At 43.2% G+C, this 5,987-nt stretch overlaps 1 non-coding gene across 1 annotated transcript; it reads right to left on the minus strand.

Annotated features, from left to right (window-relative positions):
• Window positions 1-2,834: 2,834 nt before the first annotated feature.
• Window positions 2,835-2,909, minus strand: Trnal-caa (transfer RNA leucine (anticodon CAA)). Its single transcript has one exon. It is a non-coding gene; the product is annotated as a tRNA-Leu (tRNA).
• Between the last annotated feature and the right edge of the window lie 3,078 nt (window positions 2,910-5,987).

Here is a 5,987-nt window from a genome sequence, read left to right on the forward strand (position 1 = left end):
TCAAATGTTAGAGATCAAATGTTAGAGATCAAATGTTAGAGATCAAATGTTAGAGATCAAATGTTAGAGATCAAATGTTAGAGATCAAATGTTAGAGATCAAATGTTAGAGATCAAATGTTAGAGATCAAATGTTAGAGATCAAATGTTAGAGATCAAATGTTAGAGATCAAATGTTAGAGATCAAATGTTAGAGATCAAATGTTAGAGATCAAATGTTAGAGATCAAATGTTAGAGATCAAATGTTAGAGATCAAATGTTAGAGATCAAATGTTAGAGATCAAATGTTAGAGATCAAATGTTAGAGATCAAATGTTAGAGATCAAATGTTAGAGATCAAATGTTAGAGATCAAATGTTATAAAGAGATTCAATAAAGGACATTAAATATTACTGCATTAACTGCTACCTAAGTTTCGTTAACTTACAGAACAATTTAGATCTGTAAATATCGTTTCGGTAATTAATTTGAGTTTACAATTATATTTTCAGGCGTCACACTTTAAATTCACTTTACCAGTAGTTGACACGTTAATTAGCGAAGCATGCGTTTTGTAGAACAATTTTTAGGGATAAGAGGAACTTTCTGCTGTCTGCTTAGTACGCTACAAATGTTTTATGCTGTTACATAAAAATAATTCGGACAATTTAGACATATAAATAACATGGAGCATTTAATTTGAGACTGGACGGTCATAGTTTAGGTATCAATTTTGACGATTATGACAACCTACGTTTCTTACCCGTTCGAAAATGTACTACAAAACTATAATATTTGGCATAATCAGCAGAAGATTGTAACTGTTTTGTGCTGGAAGATAAAGGTAATATCCTAGAATGGGGGACACTATAATATTTGGCTGATTTTCGATATCGCTTTTAGACTTGAATTTAGAGTTAGGAACAGTATTGTTTACTTGGGTAACTCTCGTCGACAAGTGCTTCTTAAACTCTACAGTAATGCTCACGTGTATTCTGCAATGAGGCACGTGTGTCATTGGACGTGAGATTTGGTTAAATACATTTGGAAATGGCACAAAATATTCAGAGCTATATCCGAATACCCTTCGTATAATTTTTTGGATAAATACTCGAGTGTGTGTGTGCAGTAGGAGATAAAACTTTTAAGCAAGATTACTGGATTACTATTTAAGAGAGAATTTATTTTATTTATTTATTGAAAGTAGCCTACATTCTGTATGAGCTGCCCAGCTTCAACACTACGCTGACTGGCTGCAGAGGAGGAATGGGAGAGATACAAAGCACAAATGGGATAGTTACTCCATCTTACAGGTTTTTTGATTTATTTTATTTATTGATTGAAACTACATTATGATTGACGCCGTCATTTTAGTACTACACTGTCATCGGCTGGAGACGGGAAAGTGGGCTGGGTTTTGATGAGTTCATAGAGGGGCGTTGCTTTGTCACAAATATAAACAAAGTGCTTCAGAGCATCCAACGTAGATACAGTGCGCCAGAGTCGCCATAGACAATACTACTACCATGGAGCATTGTATCGAGATAGCAAGATTGGAAGAGAGAGCCTAAGTTCAATGGACGAGAAAATGTCGTGGGCTACTACAGAATGTGTAGACGATCGATCGTTGGGCTAACACAGATCCAAATCAGATAGCTCTTCTGTCAGGAGACCCCTTCCGGATTACTTGACGCTGTCCCGCAGAGGAAAACGTGTACTGAAATCCCCAAGCAGGAGGAAGGCTGTGGGATGTTGCTGCATCGAGGTGATCATTTCGGGTGCGTTATTTACCTTTCAAGATGTAGCAAATGTGACAAACTGTCAAATTAGTGGCGACGCGAATTCGCTCAGCTAAGCTTGTAACGACGTATGAAGAGGCACCCATTAACTGTGAACATCACTGCGAACGGACGTATAAACCCGTCCTAATTCCGTTTTGGGAATGACTTGATTTCCACAGTTGGTATTGTAATATCTGAAGGTAGTTTGGTGATGCCGGAGTACCCCGTTCCTTGTAGGGCTATACAGACTGCGGATTAGGAAAAACATAACGCTACGTTACAACCTGTTACGTGATATACTGCATTAAACCATTTTTCGTGGTCTACAATTTTATTTTTACACTGGTGTGCAAAACCTATGAATGAAAGTAACTTTCGAATGATGTGCCAGTGCAAAGTAACACAGCTCGATGAAAATTGGACCATAGATAGAAAGAACTGCTACAATATATTACAAAAGTTAACTACAAAAACATGGAACTGGACGAATAGAAATGGCACTTTCATTGAAAGACGATAATTACACTCAAGTCACCGCGATTTATGAGGGTCCCCTGGGCATTATAAAAGGTGGGACATGGTTCTTAATAGGATGTGGAATCATCACGGACGGCCATGCGTGCTCTGCAAAGTATTCCCATGCTGGCCACAAAGTTGGTAAAGAGTTTTTGTGTCAGGGCATTAAATTCCTCCAGTAGCTTGACGATTGCTAGTTGGCCGGTGGCGCTTGTGGACGTGCTGCAGTACGTTTCCCCGACGCATCACACATGCGCTCCATGTGATTAAAGTCCGGGAACCGGGCAAGCCAGCCCATTCGCTGAATATGCTCTCGTTCCAGGAGCTACTCCACTTGGGGTCGAGCTTGCCATCCATAAAAATGCAGATACGTCTGAATGTACCCCTAGGAAGACGCATATGGGTAATGAGTGTCACAATAACGGTGACTTGTGAGTTTATTGTGTTCGAAGATCTGGAAGTTACTACACCCATTGCAACATTATGCTTCCTGAATGATGTTTTCACTTTGCAGCGGAGTGTGCGCTGATATGAAACTTCCTGGCAGGTTAAAACCGTGTGCCGGGCCGAGACTCGAACTCGGGACCTTTGCCTTTTGCGGGCAAGTGCTCTACCAACTGAGCTACCCAAGCACGACTCACGCCCCGGTCTCTCAGCTTTACTTCCGCCAGGCAAAGGTCCCGAGTTCGAGTCTCGGTCCGGCCCACTCTTGGGAATCTACTCCCCTGTCTAATAAACTTCGTGCGGTTAAGGTGACACCAGTCCCCTTGGCGTTCTTCCTTTCGCCTCTCCCGAAAGGACTCGACCACACTGTGTCGTCTCCGCATTGGCCATACCAGGCTGACCCATGGTTTTCTTTTGCGTGATGAGCCACCCCCACTTAGTGGTTGTGGAGCCTTCCAGTCAGTCGCCCACATTTTGGTTGACATCCCCCTTCTTTTGGCTCTGCGTGCTAAGTACAGACTCCCCCACAATTTACCTTTGATGTTGGCTGACGATTCCCAGATGGTCTCTCTGGTTCTCGGTTTCCTCCGGGAAAGTGGTTTTTATTCTCAGTTTTAAGGTTCTTAATCTCTCTCTCGTGTTGGGGCAGGGCGGTGAGTGTTTGGGTGTCTCCCACTGTAAGCCGTGTTTGGAGATTCCCGACTCACCTCCCTGGCCGAGATCCTCTTTTCTTCCCCTTTTACTCTGTTTTTACCCCCCTTTTTTTTTAAAGGGTTGGTTAGTCTCCTTTTTCCCATACGTACTTCTACATTCTAGCGGTTGCCCCTTTTAAGTCACTGGTGGTCTTGCCTATACTGCTTCAGCATAGCGTTGGGTTCGTTCTCTTGCTGACTTCCCTCATTTTGTTTTTACCATTGACAACATGACTGCCCTTTTACGTTTTTAGCCTTTTCGCTTTTATTGTTCTGACTTTCCTGAGATGTCACATTAGCGGAATGGACCACATTTGAAACAAGGGACTGATGACCTTGCTGTTTGGTCCCTTAAACCCCAAACAACCAATCGGTCCGGCCCACAGTTTTAATCTGCCAGGAAGTTTCGTTATGCTTCCTCTCACCAAACCGATGATTTTTCCCACCTCTCGCCATATTAGGGCACATTCAGCACTGTCGAACATCATCGTTTCTCCATTCTTCTGTAAATAATTCGTGACAGTGTTCTGCAGGTACCGTTGCAGACTGACAATGTCGTCCTTAAGCTTCAAGCATCCATGTCCAGTGGCGCAGCACGGGGATAGGCAACGGGGAAACAAACGGGAGGGAGGCAAGCGTGGAGCCGACAACCACTAAATCGAATCCTTTGGAGCGACAGTGGAGGACCGTACGTTGATTACGGACAACGGCAGTTCCGCGGTGGGACGCACGCGCCGCCGCCGCAGCTGCGGAGACAGTAAGCGAGCAGCCGATCTGTCTTTCCACTCATCTTCTGCCTAGCAGCTCACACTGACCACTCAGTGCCAACATCTAGGGTGCAGTGTCTTGATAACGAATATCATCATAGGACAGTTACATTTAGTTCCTTGGCGAAAATATTATGGCTGCTTTCCGCAGCTACCGTCTGACAGGACGTCTTGTGGCGACGTATAAAATTGATGCACGGGTTAAAGTCGTTGCCCTGAGAATCCAAGGCTGATTCCCGGTCTCCATCCCCTAACAGTGTTAGTGACTGCTCTGTAATGATTACGCCAAGACCGAAGATAATTTAAAGGGTACTTCATAAGATCCCCGACAAAATAGGCCCCTCCCCCCTAATAGAGCACATTGTTAGTTCTGTGTAGTTCTGTAACGATGAACAGTTGAACTAGTACCAGGCGGTCATAACGAAGACTGGAAATGGAAGGCGTTCTAAATGCCGTTTCCTCACAAGGAGATTATTCAGTGCTCTTCTGTTGGTATTCTGTTACATGGCGCTAGACTTAATCCAAGTACTAATCCATGCAGAAAGTATTTCAAATATGCGTTAGTAAAGGACGCGTGGTCTCTGCGTCGGGCTGTCGTACCCTCCCTCTTCAGTTCCAAAATTCAAAAATATGTTGTTTCAGTTAAAAACCTAGTGTTGTGTTTCTGCGCTTGAATCACCATAAATAGAACATTGTATCTCAGTATTAATGGCACTTCTAACAAACACTTCCTTACCGTAGTTGTATACAGAATAGTAGTTGATTCTAGCGAAGAAGAAACCAGCCAGGTTCATCCTCAGACGGCTGTTCACGTTTGTATCACATTTGTTGCTGTTTACACTAGGAGCTGGCTGGTTTTTTTCTGCAACTAATGAAAACAACAACAAATGTAATAATAGCGTGAAAAGTCGTCTGAAGATAAACCTGACTGTTTGAAACGGGTGACGGCGCGATTTGTGAAAATAAGTGGCATTATTAATAATGGCTGGTTGCTATTTTCTCCTTTACAAGAGTCGATTTATAAAAAATGTCTTACCGTCAGTGAGAACCAGTAAGTTTCCTGATATGACGCTCAGAACACGCTTCACAAACCATTTATTTTTTTGCTGTGGTGCAGTGCACGGCATTATTCTGTGGTGTTCCTTCTCCACATTTTGGGTATACCTTTTTTTTCTTTTCTTCGTCTTCTTCTTTCTTTCTTTCTTTCTTCCATTCTCCTGACAAACATCAGGTTTGGCACTTGGAACATATTCCATTTCCACTCTTTTTTTAATGGCGCTTCGTCGTTGACGTAAGTTCTGGTAGTGAAGTGGTATGACTGTACCGCTCGTTTGTATAGAATCACCACAGTATGGTGGGTTGACGAGGAAACTTGACAGAATGGTAGCAAAAAGCTAGCGTGTTTGGACGTTCTCAGGGCCACAGCATGAACGAAGATACCCGATTTGTTGGTGTATCAACGCAGACCGTCCAGTGTGTCTGCAAGGAGCGGTATACCACTGGCAGCCATGTAAAAAAACTCGTAAGAACAGTGGTCGTAAAAAAGCCCTATTTCATGGGTAATTGAGTCGAGTGTGTCACTTCATCACTGACAGTGACTTTCAAATCCGACTGGAACGTCTACAAAAGCTCACGGTTCCCTGTGCGTGTTTAATGGGCCAAACAACGCAATAGCCGACTGAAAACACTCAGTGTGGGGCGACGACTCGGAGATTTGTCCCTTCTAAATTACGCAAGGCAGCATGTGCACAGGCGTCCCAGTGACTTATTTAATTCAGTGTGTGGCGAGTGTAGTTCAGGCCAGAAGT

The sequence above is a fragment of the Schistocerca cancellata genome, chromosome 4, assembly GCF_023864275.1.
Source record: "Schistocerca cancellata isolate TAMUIC-IGC-003103 chromosome 4, iqSchCanc2.1, whole genome shotgun sequence".
In the NCBI taxonomy this organism is placed as follows: Eukaryota; Metazoa; Arthropoda; class Insecta; order Orthoptera; family Acrididae; genus Schistocerca; species Schistocerca cancellata.